Source organism: Mobula birostris, chromosome 7 (genome assembly GCF_030028105.1).
Source record: "Mobula birostris isolate sMobBir1 chromosome 7, sMobBir1.hap1, whole genome shotgun sequence".
Taxonomy (NCBI): Eukaryota; Metazoa; Chordata; class Chondrichthyes; order Myliobatiformes; family Myliobatidae; genus Mobula; species Mobula birostris.
The window spans coordinates 8,943,668-8,961,947 of record NC_092376.1 but is presented as its reverse complement, the minus strand read 5'-3'; the positions used below and the strand labels follow the sequence as shown (position 1 = coordinate 8,961,947).

Below are 18,280 nucleotides of genomic sequence, written 5' to 3'. Positions count from 1 at the left end.
AAGGGGGAGGAAGAAACACAAGGTGATAGATGGGGAGGGGGGAGGGTTGAAGTAACGAGCTGGTGAGAGATACAGGGCTGGAGAAGGGGAATCTGACAGGAGAGGACAGAAAGCCATGGAAAACAGAAAAGGGAGAGGAGGGGATTGGTAGGTAAGGAGATAAGGTGAGAGAGAGAAATGGGGATGGGGAAGGAGAAGGGAGGCATTACGGAAGTTCGAGCAATCAATGTTCATGCCATCAGGTTGGAGGTTACTCGGACAAAGTATAAGGTGTTGTTCTTCCAACCTGCGTGTAGCCTCGTCGCGACAGTAGAGGAGGCCATGGACTGACATATCGAAATGGGAATGGGGAGTGAAATTAAGTTGAATGGTCACTGCGAGATCCCGCTTTTTCTTGCGGGCGGAGCGCAGAAGCTCGGCGAAGCGCTGTCCCAATCTGGGTCGGGTCTCTCCGATATACAGGAGCCCACACCGGGAGCTCCGGACACAGTAGATGACCCCAACAGGCTCGCAGATGAACTGCTACATCACCAGGGCTGTTTGGGGCCCTGAATGGTAGCGAAGGAGGAGGTGTAGCGGCAGGGCAGGGGTAGCACTTGTTGCGCCTGCAAGGATGAGTGCCAGGGGGGAGATTAGTGGGAGGACGAATGGACAAGAGAGTTGAGTAGGGAGCGATTCCTGCGGAAAGCAGGAAGGGGGGGGAGGAAAAGATGTGCTTGGTGGTGGGATCCCGTTGGAGACGGCGAAAGTTGCGGAGAATTATGTGCTGGATGCGGAGGATGGGGCTGGTGAGATGGTAGGTGAGGACAAGAGGAACGCTATCCCTGGTCGGGTGGCGTGCCCGATCTTGGGCCACATCTTTCCACCTGGAACCTGCATGACTGGCAGTAGTGCAAACCGAGCTACTGACACGATGAAGGAAGTCCCGGACACCGCCAGAGATAGACGACCTTCATTGCTGCCCGAAGCGCCAGCAGTTTAACGGGCAGTAAGTAAGTTGAGCCTGGTGGTACCTGCTTTCAAGATTTTTGTATCTTCTGCTCGATGGGAGGAGAGGAAGAGAGCAAATATTCAGGGTATAGTATTGAGGGCAGAGCTTCAGTCAATGATCAATAGATGGATGTACGTTTCTTTATTGTCCAGATGCTGCAAGGATGAGCGTAGGGCCAGGGAGATGTCCTATGCCATAGACCTAGGGAAATCCTATGGGTAAGAGTTGTCTGGAATGCTGGAGGTAATGTATTTCACCATAAGCCTCTCAAAGCACTTCATAATCCGAATACTTAAAAACTATTTGAGAAAGCAGGATCTCCCAGTGGCCACACATTTTAATTCCACATCCTATTCCTATTCTGCTATGTCTATCCACGGCCTCCTCTACTGTTAAGATGAAGCCACACTCAGGTTGGAGGAACAACACCTTATATTCCGTCTGGGTAGCCTCCAACCTGATGGCATGAACATTGACTTCTCTAACTTCCGCTAATGCCCCACCTCCCCCTTGTACCCCATCCGTTATTTATTTATATACACACATTCTTTCCCTCTCTCTCCTTTTTCTCCCTCTGTCCCTCTGACTATACCCCTTGCCCATCCTCTGGGTTTTCCCCCCCTCCCCCTTTTCCTTCTCCCTGGGCCTCCTGTCCCATGATCCTCTCATATCCCTTTTGCCAATCACCTGTCCAGCTGTTGGCTCCATCCCTCCCCCTCCTGTCTTCTCCTATCATTTTGGATCTCCCCCTCCCCCTCCCACTTTCAAATCTCTGACTAGCTCTTCCTTCAGTTAGTCCTGACGAAGGGTCTCGGCCTGAAACGTCAACTGTACCTCTTCCTAGAGATGCTGCCTGGCCTGCTGCGTTCACCAGCAACTTTGATGTGTGTTGCTTGAAGCTATTTTAAATGTTGAGTTTTAACACAAGGTCGTTACTAAATATTCTGCTATTATGTTTTGTGATCAAATGGGGGTGGAAGAAAGAAACAGAAATTTCTCTTGTAATTTGAATGAATGTCAGTGATACTTCCTAGGAAATACTCTATACTGCAGATGTTCAGATGTCAGTGCCTTGGGAACTGTAGTGTATACCACGGTGGCGTCACGGTAGTGTAACTGTTGGCACGATGCTATCACAGCTCAGGGCTTCGGGGTTTGGAGCTCAATTCTGGTGACCTCTGTAAGAAGCTGTACTTTCTTTCAGTGTGCACGTGAGTTCCCTTCCATAGTCCAAGGATGTGCAGGTTAGTAGGTTCAATTAAATTGTCCTGTGATTAAATCAGTGGGTTGTTGTGCAGTGTGGCTCAGTGGACTGGAAGGGTCTATTCTACACTGTATCTCTAAATTAATAAATAAATGGGACATTATGCTGTAATTGAATTCTGTACCATTTTGGTCACCCTGTTATAGGAAAAATGTGGTTAAACTGGGAAGAATGGAGAGAAGACAGGAAAGATGTCAATAAGATTGAAAGAGAACAGAGAATATTGATAAGGATGCTGCCAGGACTTGAGGACCTGAGTTCTAAGAGGAGAGTCACATTGAGAAGTACAGCTCACTTTGGCCCATCTAGTCCATGCCGAAACCATTTAAACTGCCTTGTCCTATCAAGCTGTGCCAGGACCATAGCTCTCCATACCCCTACCATCTGTGTACCCATCCAGACTTCCTTTAGATGTTGAAATCAAGCTCATATGCACCACTTGTGCTGGGAGCTTGTTCCACACTCCCACAACCCTCTGAGTGAAGAAATTTCCCCTCACGTTCTCCTTAAACTTCTCACCTTTCACCCTTAACCCACGACCTCTGGCTGCAGTCTCACCCAACCTCAGTGGAAAAAGCCTGCTTGCATTTACCCTGTCTCTATCTCTCACAATTTGGTATGCCTCTATCAAATCTCCTCTCAGCCTTCTATGTTCTGAAGAAACCAGTCCTAACAGTCCTGCCAAAGGGTTTCGGCCCCCTGAAACGTCGCACTGTACTCTTTTCCACAGATGCTGCCTGCCCTGCTGCGTTGCTCCAGCATTTTGTGTGTGTTGCTCGGATTTCCAGCACCTGGAGATGTTCTCTTGTCAGTCCTAAACTATTCAGTCTTTCCTTATAACTCAGGTCGTCCAGAGCCAGCAACAACCTTGTAAATTTTCTTTGCACTTTTTCAACCTTATTTACATCTTTCCTGTAGGTAGGTGACCACACAATACTCCAAATTAGGCCTCACCAATATCTTCTACCGTACAAAGGTTGAATAAGTTAGGACTTTATTTCCTGGAATGTAGGAGGATGAGGGGAAATTTGACAGAAGAATACAAAATTATGAGTGGTATAGATAGGGTAAATGCAAGCAGGCTTTGTTCACTGAGGTCATGGGTTAAGGGTGAAAGGGGAAATTTTATGGGGAACTTGAGGGGGATCTTATTCACTCAGATGGTGGTGCAAGTGTGGAATGAGCCGTGAGTGGAAATGATGAATGTGGGGTCAATTTCAACATTGAAGAGAAGTTTGGTTAAGTACATGAATGAGTGGGGTATGGAGAGCTAGCGTCCAGGAGCAGATTAATGGGATTAGGCAGAATAATAGTAGAATAGATTGGCTAAAGGGCCTGTTCCTGTGTTGTAGAGTCCTGTGACTCTGAAAAGCGATGCTTTAATTAATAATGCATGGCACCTTGATCACATTTCATCTCTAGAACCTTATTTTATGGAGTCTTGTGTTTCTGATTACTGACACAGGCACTCACTATGTGGTAAGAACAGAAATGCTGGAGATACTCAGATTTCTGTAATGCCAGAACATTGGTGAGAGAGAAGTGACAATATTAATTGAGAGCACATTGAAATGTTCCACAGTGTAGTGCTTGCTAATGTAGTTGGACTGCCCGGTTTAGCTTTTCCATTCATTATCAATGCCTCAGCAGTTACTTCTCAACGCAGCTAAACATAGAACATAGAAGACAGAACAAGCCCTTCAGCACAGCAGCATAGTAGACAGTACACACTTTACAACACTAACCATCCAGGTTCAATTCCCGCCACTGCCTGTGGAAGGTTCGTACGTTTTCTCCGTGATCACGTGGGTTTCCTCCAGGTGCTCTGGTTTACTCCCACAGTCCGATGACATACCAGTTGGTAGGTTGATTGGTCATTGTAAATTGTCCCACGATTAGGCCAGGGTGACATCAGGAGTTGCTGGGCGTTGCAGCTCGAAGGGCCAAAAGGGCCTATTCTGTATCTCAATAAATAAATAATAACAGTGTGCCAACCTTTTAACCTACTCTAAGATTAACGTAACCCTTCCCTCCTACACAGCCCTCCATTTCTCTACCAGCCATGTGTCTGTCTAAGAGTTGTACCCCCTCATATTAGCCATTTCCGCACTGGAAAAAAGCCTCCGGCTGTCCAACTTGTACAGTTATCCACTTCAGGAGCCATGGCAACGTATTGCTTAGCGTGACTGTATTACAGTCAAGTATTAAATCTGGAGTTCAATTCCAACTCTGTAAGGAATTTGTATGTCCTCCTGGTGAGTGTGTGGGCTTCCTCCGGGTGCTTTGGTTTCCTCCCAAATTCCGAAGATGTACCGGTTAGCAGGTTAATTGGTCATTGTACATTGTCCTGTGATTAGGCTAGGGGTTAAATTGGTGGGTTACTGGGCAGTGTGACTCGTTCGGCTGGTTCCATGCTGTATCTCCATTACAAACAAATAAATAAATAAAATCAACAGCCAGCCCACCCAAGGATGTGCTGGGGGCAGGTCAAAGCAAGTGTTACCACACATTCTGCCGCCCACAATATGGTTGTGGTTTCAAAGAATGTGATCAGGGTGGATAACGTTATATCAACACAGAGGATGGAGCTGAGGGAGACAGCAACAGAATTTTTCCCTGTGTTACATCAACCAACCTACACTCAGAGGCCACTTTATTAGGTACACCCGCTTGTTAATGCAAATATCTAATCAGCAAAAGCAAGCAGACATGGTCAAGAGGTTCAGTCGTTGTTCAGCCCAAAGATCAGAATGGGGAAGAAATGTGATCTAAGTGACTTTGACCATGGAATGATTGTTGGTGCCAGAATGGGTGGCTTGAGTATCTCAGAAACTGCTGATCTCCTGGGATTTTCATATACAACACTCTCTAGAGCTTGCAGAATGGTGAAAGAAAAAGTAAATCCAGTGAGTGGCAGTTCTGTGGGTGAAAATGCTTTGTTAATGAGAGAGGTCAGAGGAAGTGGGCCAGGCTGGTTCAAGCTGACAGGGAAACAGCAGTAGCTCAAGTAACCATGCGTTACAACAGTGGTGTGCAGAAGAGCATCTCTGAATGCACCAATTTTGAAGTGGATGGGCTGTAGCCTCAGAAGACCACAAGTGTACACTCAGCAGCCACTGTATTAGATACAGAAGGTTGGAGTCAGGTTTAATATCACCATTACATGTTGTGAAATTTGTTGTCTTTGCAGCAGCAAAAAATAATACTAGAGAAAAAGTGTGAATTACAGCAAATATATAGTTAAATATAGAAACCTTCCAAGGCGCAAATCCATGGTCTCACGAGACTAACGGATGCCTATATATAAATAGTTAAATTAAATCAGTAGTGCAAAAATAAAAAATAAAAAAAAATAGTGAGGTAGTGTACATGGGTTCATGCCCATTCAGAAATCGGATAGCAGGAGAGATGAACTGTTTATGAATCGTTGAGTGTGTGCCTTCAGGCCATGGTACCTCTTCGCTGAATGTAGCAATGAGAAGAGGGCCTGTCCTAGGAGACGGGGGGTCTTTAATAATGAATGCCACATTTTTGAGGCATTACTCCTTGAAGATGTCTTCCCTTCTACAGAGGCTGGTGCCCATGATGGAGCTGACTAAGTTCACAACTTTCTGCGATCCTGTGCAGTAGCCTTCCCATACCAGATGGTGATGCAGCCAGTTAGAATGCTTTCCACCGTACCGAATAAAGTGGCCACTGAGTATATTTCCTCCTTGTTTTCCTCATAGCCATTAGCTGGGTGTTGGTTTGTAATCGTTAACTCCAATCAGGGAGAGAGACTGGCAGAAACCTCTTGTCACGAGCTGATAAAGTAGAGTGCTTTTTACTCTTTGATGTCTGGAGTGATGAGGTCAGAGCTGATGTCTGGAGTTGTGATCGACTTTGGCTTGTCTGGTTTCTGCAGAGAGCAGAACAATTGGTCAGTCACGCATAGTGAAAGATGTGGGGAGGTTAGGAGATAATTGTCAAGCCCAACAACGCTGCACTTCTGGTTTCTGGAACATCTCAGGTGTACGCTTCTTGTGATCTGCCAATTTCCAACAACAATCAGAGCTCTGTACTACTTGGGGTAAGAATATTCCTCTTTCTTTATTGTTTTACAACAACAGAATTGAAGATTCAAGGGAAGCAAGGCTTTGGTAGTCAAAGTCAATGTAAATTTGTTGTCCAAGTATGTCTACATTCAGTGGCCACTTTGTTAAGTACACCTTTCAAACCAGAGTCGTTGTGTTCTGCTGTAGCCCATTCGGTTCAAGGCTTGATGTGTTGTGCATTCCGAGATGCTCTGCTGCACACCACTGTTGTAACACCTGGTTATTTGAGTCACTGTCGCCTTCCTGTCAGCCTGAACCAGTCTGGCCATTCTCCTCTGACCTCTCTTAGTAGATACGTGGCGTTGTGGATAATGAAGTAGGTTTCCAAAGCTTACAGAGAGATTTAGGCCAGTTAGAAGAGTGGGCCGAAAGATGGCAGATGGAGTTTAATGCTGAAAAATGTGAGGTGCTACATTTTGGTAGGACTAATCAAAATAGGACATACATGGTAAATGGTAGGGCATTGAAGAATGCTGTAGAACAGAGGGATCTAGGAATAATGGTGCATAGTTCCCTGAAGGTGGAATCTCAAGTGGATAGGGTGGTGAAGAAAGCTTTTGGTATGCTAGCCTTTATAAATCAGAGCATTGAGTATAGGAGTTAGGATGTAATGTTGAAATTGTATAAGGCATTGGTAAAGCCAAATTTGGAGTATTGTGTACAGTTCTGGTCACTGAATTATAGGAAAGATGTCAATAAAATTGAGAGATTACAGAGGAGGTTTACTAAAATGTTGCCTGGGTTTCATCTCCTAAGTTACAGAGAAAGGTTGAACAAGTTAGGTCTTTACTCTTTGGAGCGTAGAAGGTTGAGGGGGGAATTGATAGAGGTGTTTAAAATTATGAGGGGGATTGATAGAGTTGACGTGGATAGGCTTTTTCCATTGAGAATGGGAGAGATTCAAACAAGAGGACATGAGTTGAAAGGGCAAAAGTTTAGGGGTAACATGAGGGGGAACTTCTTTACTCAGAGAATGGTAGCTGTGTGGAATGAGCTTCCAGCAGAAGTGGTTGAGGCAGGTTCAATGTTGTCGTTTAAAGTTAAATTGGATAGATATATGGACAGGAAAGGAATGGAGGGTTATGGGCTGAGTGCAGGTCGGTGGGACTAGGTGAGAGTAAGAGTTCGGCACGGACTAGAAGGTCCGAGGTGGCCTGTTTCCGTGCTGTAATTGTTATATGGTTATATTAACAAGGCATTTTCGCCCACAGGACTGCCACTCACTAGATGTTTTGTTTTTTCGTTTTTCACACATTCTGTACAAACTCTAGAGACTGTTGTGCATGAACAAAACTTACACCGCCCCATCTGGCACCAACAATCATTCCACAGTCAAAGTCACTTAGATTATACTTCCTCCCATTCTGTTGTTTGATCTGAACAACAACCGAACATCTTGACAGTGTCCGCCTGTTTTTATGCATTGAGTTGCTACCACAGATCAGATATTTGCAATAGTGAGAAGACGAATGGTGTATCTAATAAAGGTGCCATTAAGTGTATGTCACCATATACTACCTTGAGATTTATTTTCCTGCAGTGATTTCCAGGGAATTAAAGAAATGCAATAGAATTTATGAAGAAATATATATAAAGAAAGATTGACAAACGATCAATGTGAAAAAGAAGACAAGTTATGCAAGTAGAAAATAAATGATACGAGGAACATGAGGTGCACAGTCCTTGAGAGTGAGTCTGTAGGTTATGGAATCAGTTCAGTGTTGGGGTGAGTGACCTTATTCATCTTGCTTCAGGAGCCTGATGGTTGAAGGGTGATAACTGTTCCTGAATCTTGTGCTGTGGGATCTAAGGCTTCTGTACCTCCTGCCTGATGGTAGTAGCAAGTAGAGAGCCTGGCCTGGATGATGGATACTGCTTTCTTGTGGCAGCTCTCCTTGTACATGTGCTCAGTGGTGTGGAGGACCTTTCCTGTGACGGACTGGGCTCTAACTATTGTTTTCTGTAGACCTTTGCATTGCTGGACATTGGTGTTTCCATACCAGGCCATGATGCACCCTGTCAGGATACTCTCCACTGTATATCTGCAGACTTTGGCGTATCATTGGTGTATGTCATGAAATCTGTTGCTTTGGGGCAGCAGTACATAATAATAAAAAACTATAAATTGGAGTAAGAAATATAATTATATATATTTAAATTAAATTAAATTAAATTAAATAAGTAAGTAGTGCTGCCGAATCCATGAAAACTTCTAAGAAAGTAGAGGTGCTGCTGTGCTTTATTGGTATTGGCATTTTTTATACTTTATACTTTATACTTTACATTTTATTGTCGCCAAACAATTGATACTAGAACGTACAATCATCACAGCGATATTCAATTCTGTGCTTCCCGCTCCCTGGATTACAAATCAATAGTAAATATTAAAAATTTAAATTATAAATCATAAATAGAAAATAGAAAAATGGAAAGTAAGGTAGTGCAAAAAAACCGAGAGGCAGGTCTGGATATTTGGAGGGTACGGCCCAGATCCGGGTCAGGATCCGTTCAGCAGTCTTATCACAGTTGGAAAGAAGCTGTTCCCAAATCTGGCCGTACGATTCTTCAAGCTCCTGAGCCTTCTCCCGGAGGGAAGAGGGACGAAAGGTGTGTTGGCATTTACGTGCCATCACAAAGAAAATGAGCTTATCAAGCTTATTTTTTGACTTGCATCCTTAAAAGTCTGTAGCAGGGAGAACAGATGTGTGTGCTGTATTCCAGATGCAATCTCACCAGAGCCTTAAATAGGTTTTTCTCTTCATCAGATGAATGTTGGCTTCCCTGGCTGAGCCAGCATTTAACTTCCCCTCCCTGGCTGTCCTTGAGAAGGTGGTGGTAAGCTGCCCTCTTGAACCACAGCAGTCCCTGAGGTGTGGCTACACCCACAATGCTGTTAGGAAGGGAGTTCCAGGGACGGTGAGCAAAAACAGTGATATGTCCTCAGTGGCCACTCTACTAGGTACAACTGCTCGTTAACGCAATTATCTAATCGGCCAATCACGTGGCATCAACTCAATGCACGAAAACATGCAGACATGGTCAAGAGGTTCAGTTGTTGTTCAGACCAAGCATTAGAATTGGGAAGAAATGTGATCTAAGTGACTTTGACTGTGGAATGATTGTTGGTGTCAGGCAGGGTGGTTTGAGTATCTCAGAAACAGCTGATCTTCTGGGATTTTCACACACAACAGTCTCTAGAGTTTGCAGAGAATGGTGTGGAAAACAAAAAAAAACATCCAGTGAGTGGCAGTTCAGTGGGCAAAAATACCTTGTTAATGTGAGAGGTCAGAGGAGAATAGCTAGACTGATTCAAGCAGGAAGGTAACAGTAACTCAGATAACCACATTTTACAACAGTGATGTGCAGAAGGACATATCTGAACACACAACACATCCAGTCTTGAAGTGGATGAGCTACAGCGGAAGAACACCTCAAACGTACGCTCGGTGGCTACTTGATGAGGTACAGGAGGTATCTAATAAAGCGGCCACTGAGTGTATCTCCAAATCAGGATGTGTGGCTCGGAGGGCAACCTCCAGGGGCTGGTGCTCCCCACACTGCTGCTGGCTTTGTTCTTCTTGCCAGTAGAGGTGTTGGGTTTGTAAGGTGCTGTCTAATGGGACCTGGTGAGGCAAGTGCATCCCACGAGCTGTAGAAGCTGCTGCTACCGTGTGTCACTAGTGTTGTGAGTGAATGGATGTGGATGGTGTGTCTTTAAACAGGGCTGCCCTGTCCCACATGGTGTTCCGTTCTGGTTGTGGATGGGGTGCTGATAAACGGAGATGCTGCATCCCGCATGGTGCCAAGCCTTTTAAGTATTGTATATATCTGGCCAAGTGGTGGGTATTCAATCACACTCCTGGCTTGCTGTAAGATTTTATTAATGAGTACTGGCATCTCTGAAATGTCCTATTTTTCATTTTCATGCTCAGTGTACAGGGGAGGAGAGGATGAGGCTTTGCAGGCTGACCACAGTAGTTCTTGATGTCGCTGGATGTGATACCGTTTAAAAAGTTGTAGTGATTGTGTTTCGCTACACTGTGGGTTAGTAGTATTGTTTCGTGAACCATTTCGTTTTTCACTGTTTGTGTTATGGTGCAGCTCATGTGAAACAACTGTTTATACTGTGGACCACTCAGATTGCGGCGCCTTTAACAGATAAACATTCATTTATGCAACAGCTTCTACGTCCTTTTTGTTGTGACATGAACAAGGTCTCTGGAGACACTGATGCTAGTGGATATAGAAGTGTTTCATTCAGCAAAAACAACAACAGGCATCGTATTGAGACACTCTTGGAAGAAGAGGCCTGCTCAGCCCATTATTACGTGACATGTTTATAGGCTAAAGATCAAAGGTACCAGCAGGACAATTCTATAGTTACAGTGTTCCTACAATGCTTCCCTTGAATGACATACAGTTTTCAAGCACCTTCTTCTTCACACCCACACTCCAGACACCTGAAATGAATATTCATCTCCACTGACTCCAGGCCACATTCAATGCCTCTGCAGGCATCTGAGGTCTAATTGTTCTGAGCTGCGTTTTCAATTCAATCTGCAATCCACATTCATACCTGAAGATTGGTTGTTGGTGAAATTAATAATTTGTATATACCCTAACTACAGAATATGCTGCAACACCATTCAGCACGTCCCCAAAGGCTTTTGAAGTATGATCACCGTTGTAATCTTTCATTCATTCATTCATTTATTTATTCATTTATTTATTTAGAGATACAGCATGGTAAACAGGCCCTTCTGGCACATTGAGCCCGCTCCCATCATACGTACTCACCCGTATGTGAGGAAACTGGAGCACCCAGAGGAAAGGTGGTCACAGGGAGAATGTACAGAATTGATCCTGGATCACTGGTGTTATAATAGCGTTATGCTAACCGCTACACTACTATGCTGCCCCCAGAGTGGGGATTGGGGATTTGAACCTGCGATCTCTCAGACCCAAAGCGAGAACCATACCCCTAGACCAACGAGCCAACATACCATTATTGGGGAAACAGCAGCCAAATGTGTACACAGCAAGATCCCACAAGTAAGCACGAGTTATTGACCAAATAGCACATAGTCGTAGAGTAATACAGCCTGGATACAGGGCATTTGGCCCAACTAGTCTATGCTGAAGACAGTGCCCACAAAGTTAGTCTCAATTATCTGTGGTCGGCCCATATCCCTCTAAGCTCCACCTCTGCATGTATCTACCTCAAACACTTCCTCTGGCAGCTCATTCCATATACTCACCACCCTCTACATGTAATAATTGCCCCTCAGGTCCCTTTTAAACTTTTCCCCTCCCCCTAAACCAATGCCCTACTAGTTTTCCCTACCCTGATCACTCCCTACCTTTTGAGGAACTTTGGGTGATAAAATGACATTTTTTGGTTCTAATTCTGTTCTCTATTTTAAAAATCGTACATAACTTATGTTCCTGGTTATATTTATTTATTTAGAGATCCAGCACAGAACAGGCCCTTCCAGCCCTTTGAGCCTCACGGCTAGTAACCCACCGATTTAACCCTAGTCATAGGACAATTTACAATAACCAATTAACCTACTAACAGGTACATCTTTGTACTGTGGGAGGAAACTGGAGCACCCGGAGGAAACCCACGCAGTCACGGGGAGGATGTACAAACTCCTTACAGAGAGCTCCATAATTGAACTCTGAACTCTGACACCCTGAGTTGTAATAGTGTTGTGCTAACTGCTACAATGCCATGGAGCTCAGTCACATAATATATGATGCTATGAGTGTGTTATGCTGCTGCCAGTAAGTTCTTAATTGCATCTGTGCATATGATAGTAAACTCAAGTTTGATCTTTACGCTGAGGAGGAAGGAGAAGATGGTGGCGCGATGCAGCGCGCGCAGCCGTTCCGATTGATATCGATATGTGTAACTAGGGGGCCGTGCACAATCCGGATTTGATGTAGACAGCCATGAAGCACAGAGGAACATCTGGAGTAACTTCTGAAATGCGTGCTTCGCTGCCGCTGCTACTGTGTGACCGAGAATCTCCGGAGACAAAGTCTCCAAATCCTCAGATTTGCGTATCGCCTGTTGCCGGGGCCAGGGTCGAAACGCTCGGCAGAGATGGTGCTCAGTGCTTGGTGTTGGGAGGTGGTCGGAGGCTTGGAGTTTTCGGACGGATTCGGAGTCGGTCTGTGGTCAGATGCTTCCAGGATGATGCATCGGCAAGTTGGCGGCGCTGGAGGTTCACCGTCTGCGTGAGATGACGGGACTTTCAAGAGACTTTTACTGTGCCATGGTCTGTTCTTATTAAATTACAGTATTGCTTTGCACTGTTGTAACTATATGTTGTAATTATGTGGTTTTTGTTAGTCTTTAAGTCGGTTTGTCATGTGTTTTCGTGATATCATTCTGGAAAAATATTTTATCATTTCGTAATGCATGCATTACTAAATGACAATAAAAGGGGACTGCGTGTCCTCATAATCATAAATACCATTTTTTGTCATTGAAATATTGTCATGGGATTCTTTATATCCAGTCACAAGTGTGGAAAGAACATTGACTTAATCAAGCTAGGCAGACAATTGATAATGGCTGGGATCACCCGTCTTGTAAAGACATCGCCCAGAAGAAGTCAATGTCATACCACTTTTGTAGAAGTGACTATGATCTCCCACATCATATGACACGGCTCATAATGAACGAACAATCTTATAACAGGGTGACCAAAACTGCACACAATATTCCACGTTTTGCCTCACCAACATCTCGAACCACTGCAACATAACGTTCCGACTCCTACACCCAGTTCCCTGACTGAAGAAGGCCAAACACCTTAGAACGTAGAACACTTCAGCACAAGATTGCAGTCCTATACACCTCCTGAACTTACTGCTTTAGAGCATCCTCTCAAGCCTTGATGGTTAAGTACATTTCTCTTGATTCAACAATGGTGTCTAAAACCAGAGGGCATGAGATAAAGATAAGCAATAAGATGTTTAGTGAGGATCTGAGGGGGAATATTTTCACGTACTATGCCTTCGGAATCCGGTACGCACTGCCTGGAGAGAGTGGTGGAGCAGAGGTTCTTACAATAAGTAGTTTTATCAGGAGCACTGTGTACACAGGGCTCTTAGCATTGTCAAGGATCACTCCCACCTATCCCACAATCTCTTCTTTCAGTCCCTACCATCAGTCAGGAGGTACTGTAGCATTAGGACAAGGTCTGTTAGGATGGGAAACAGCTTCTTCCCCCAAGCCATGAGACTGTTGAACTTCCTGCCACCAAACATAGGTAACTTCCTGTCACCTATGAAGTTCCAGTAGTGTTATACTGCTTTTTGTGATGAGAGGCCTAGGTGAGGATGGCAAGGACCCAAGTGCTGGAGTATCTGAGACAGGAATCGAGACACGATGCTAGATTGAAACAAGAACAGAGGACAAAACTAGACTTTAGACGATGATTCAAGTAGAGATGAAAATTGAGCACTGAACCTCCGTTCAGTTGCTCCTTAAATATTGAAATCCTGGAGCCAAAACATGGCTGCCAATTAGCGAGATGGTCAAGAATCCTTAAAGGGGCCATGCCAGCTATCCATATTCCGGAGAGTTAGCGTGTCCAAACCCAGGAAGCTGGCCCGGTTGCGGATGCATGTCATAACAGTGTTTGACCTGTGTCCTAAATGCACCTTATGCTAAATGTTAATCTTCTGGAATATATTTATGCTAAATGTTAATCTTCTGGAATATATTTTATTATTTGTTAATTTCTATGTGGTATTATTACTTTATGTGTTGGGTGTGAGTTATATGTGCTATGTGGCCCAGAAGACCATTGATTCATTTGGCAGTATACATGTATATGGTTTAAAGTTCAAAGTTCGAAGTAAACTTATTATCAAAGTACATATATACTGTATAACACTGAGATTTACTGTCTTGTGGGCATACTCAATAAATCCATAATAGAATTATAGTCATAATAGAATCAATGATAGACTGCACCAACTAGGGTGGTCAACCAGTGTGCAAAAGACAAGAAACTGTTCAAATACAAAAAGGAATTAATAATAATATATAAGCAATGAATATGGAGAACATGAGGTGCAGTGTTCTGGAAAGTGAGTCCACTGGTTGTGGGAACACTTCAAAGATGAGGCGAGTAAAGTTATCCCCTTTGGTTGAATGCCCGACGCCGGCCCCCTAGGCCTGAGTCGACGTCGTCGTAGATGAATGACAATAAACTTGATCTTGAACTTGAAATTGATCTGGATGAGTATTCCAATTGCAAGACTGCAGACCAAGTGCTGGGATCAGAATCAGAATCAGATTTATTGTCATCAACGTGTTGGGCCATGGCCTCCACATGCCAAAATGAGGCCACCCTTAGCGTGGAGGAGCAACGCCTTATATTCCATCTAGGTAGCCTCTAACCTGATGGCAAGAATATCAATTTCTCCTTCTGGTAAAAAAAAATTCCCTCCTCTCTTCTTTTATTCCCCACTCTGGCCTCTTACCTCTTCACACCTGCCTATCACCTCTCCCTGGTTCCACTCCTCCTTCCCTTTCTCCTATGATCCACTCTCCCCTCTGATCAGATTTGTTCCTCACAGGCCTTTACCTTTCCTACTCACCTGGCTTCGCCCATCACCTTCTAGCTCTCCTCCTTCCCCTCCCTCCATCTTCTTCCCCCTTCCTTTATCTTCTTCCCCCTTCCTTTCCAGTATTGATGAATGGTCTCAGCCTGAAACATTGACTGTTCATTCACTTCCATAGATTCTGCCTGGCCTGTTGAGTCATCTAGTATTTTATGCGTCTTGCTTTGAATTTCAATCATCGGCAGACTTTTTCATATGTTTTATTGTCGTTGACATTAGTTCAAGGTTCAAGGTACATTTATTATCAAAGTATCTATGTAGTATACAACTCTGAGATTCGTCTTCTCCAGATAGCCACGAAACAAAGAAAACCATGGAAGCTGTTCAAAGAAAAACATCAACCTCTCACGTGCAAAAAAAAGCAAATAGCACAAGCGGCAACAAGAAAGAACAAGCAAAAACACCGAGTATAAAAACATTAAATCAAAACAGTCCAACTGAACTACAGTCCAATTCATAAATAATTCTGAAGTTACACACACAAAATGCTGGTGGAACGCAGCAGGCCAGGCAGCATCAATAGGAAGAAATACAGTCGACATTTCGGGTTGAGAATCTTCGTGAGGACCTGAGTCCTGTACTTCTGAAATGTCGACTGTACTTCTTATTGATGCTGCCTGGCCTGCTGCGTTCCACCAGCATTTTGTGTGTGTTGCTTGAATTTCCAGCATCTGCAGATTTCCTCGTGTTATAATTCTGAAGTTAGTTGTTTTGTGGCAGCAGTACAATGCAGGCATAACAAATCACTATAATTTATGATTAAAAAAATAAGTAATTAGTACAAAAGAGGAATGTTGAGGTAGCGTTCACGGACCATTTAGAAATCTTATGGTGAAGGGGAATAAGCTGTTCCTAAAATATTGAGTACGAGTCTTCAGGCTCCTGTAGCTCCTCGCTGACGATAGCAGTGAGAAGGGGGCATGTCCTGGGTGTTGAGAATCCTTAGTGATGGACGCTGCCTTTTTGAGGCACGACTTTGTGCAGATGTCTTCAATGGTGGGGAGGGTTCTCCCTGTGATGGAACTGACTGAGTCTACGGGACTCTGCAGCCTCTTACGATCCTGTGCACTGGAACCTCCCTACCAAACGGCGGTGCAACCTGTCAAAATGCTCTCCATGGTACATACATGGCTCCTCCATGGAGAGAGTTAGGAGCACCAAGTTTCTGGGAGTGCACGTAATGGATAATTTCACCTCATCCCTCAACATCACTTCCTTAGTCAATAAAGCACAGCAGCATCTCTCCACTTCCTGAGGACATTGAGGTGGACAAGGATCCCCTCCTCTCAGTCGAACCAATTTTTATAAGAGCTTCATCGAGGGCATCCTGGCCAGCTACATCACTGTCTGGTACAGGAATTAGAACATAGAACATAGAAATCTACAGCACATTACAGGCCCTTCAGCCCACAATGTTATGCTGGCCATGTAACCTACTCTAGAAGCTGCCTAGATTTCCCTAGCACATAGCCCTCAATTTTACTAAGCTTCATGTACCTATCTAAGACCCTATTGTATCCGCGTTCACCACCGCCACTGGTAATGCATTCCACGCACCCATCATTCTCTGTGTGAGAAACTTACCCCCGACATCCCCTCTGTGCCTACTTCCAAGCACCTTAAAACTATGCCCCCTCGTTTTGGCCATTTCAGCCCTGGGAAAAAAACCTCTGGCTAACCACACAATCAATGCCTCTCATCATCTTATACACCTCTATCAGGTCACCTCACATCCTCCGTCACTCCAAGGAGAAACGGCCAAGTTCACTCATACTATTCTCATAAGACACACTCTCCAATCCAGGCAATGTCCTTGTAAATCTCATCTGCACTCTCTCTATAGCAGCCATTCTCAACGGGGGCCATATGGCCCCCTTGGGGGCCCTGGCACATTTGAAGGGGGCCACCGAATGAAAACTGTGAGAAGGGGAGCCCCAAGGGTTTATGGGGGCCCTGGTAACTGAACGATGAAATACCCAAGCCGCAACCTTCATTGGAGTCAATAGTTTCCCTCCTATTTATAATATCTTTCCAACACACAGTTTGAATTCGGCGCACCTGGTAAATTCATTGCTTAAGCTCCTCCCACACAGCCTCACTTCAGAGTCAGTCATGAATCAGACTGCACCGGGTCAACATATTCAATCAAGGGTTCTCGCATCCATAATCGCCATACTTCATTCTCCGAAGATCAACGTGTCTTGCTAGGCCTTTTTCAGCCTAGTAACTTTAAAGTATGTGTGTTTGGATATATTATACGTTAAGGTAGGTTGTGAAAAGTGTTTATTACTATTGTCTAATTTGGAGCCCGATATCATGAAACTTGCAGAAAAGCACCAAGCTGAAGGATCGCATTAGGCCTGATAGATGTTTCATTTCATACAGTCTTTTTTTAAGTTTTGTCCAGTATGTCGGAATGTTCAAGTTTTCTTGGTGTTCAATAATAAATGATTTTCTGTCTATCTGTTCGTGTTGTATCCCTGTTTGAAAGGTGGGGGGGGTACCTGGAACGTGAGAAGAACTCCTAAGGGGGCCGTGGCCAAAAAAGCAGTTGAGAATCACTGCTCTATAGTATCCATATCCTTCCTGTAGTGAAGTGACCAGAAATGAACACAGCACTCCAAGTGGGGTCTGACCAAGGTCTGACATAGCTGTAACATTACCTCACGGCTCTTGAACTCAAGGCATTGCAAGGCAGCTGACCACAAGACCCTATAAAGGATTGCGAGATCTGCTGAGAGGGTCAGCAAGCTCTCTCTTCTACCTATCAGAGATATTTATCAAGAGCACTGAGAACACAGGGGCCTTAGCATTGTCAGTGATCCCTCCCATCTAGCCAACAGTTTTTTTGACCCCTTATTATCAGGTAGGAGGTACCGTAGCATTAAGACAAGAACCGTTATGACTGGAAACAGCTTCCTCCCCCGAGGCGTGAGACTACTGAACTCCCTACCACTAGCCAGATCTCATCATGTAAGAAGAGCCAGTAGCATTATACTATTTACTCTTTAACTTATAAATGCACCTGATGCTAAATGTTAATCTTCCAGAATATATTTTATTATTTGTTAATTTATTTGTGTTAATATTACTTTATGTGTAGTGTGTGAGTTGTAAAGTGTGTACTTTGTTTTGCACCTTGGTCTGGAGGAATGTTGTTTCATTTGATGGTATACATCCGTACAGGTGAGTGACAATAAACTGAACCTGAACTTGAATTCAAGTTCATACCAAGTCAAACTCCTAAGGAAGTATAGCCACTATTGTGCCTTCATGATTCATTAG

The 18,280-nt window shown here is 44.2% G+C and overlaps 1 protein-coding gene across 6 annotated transcripts in view; it reads left to right on the top strand.

Annotated features, from left to right (window-relative positions):
* lrrc32 (leucine rich repeat containing 32) overlaps positions 1-18,280 on the top strand; it is a 55,898-nt gene that overhangs the window by 21,572 nt on the left and 16,046 nt on the right. The window lies entirely within an intron of this gene.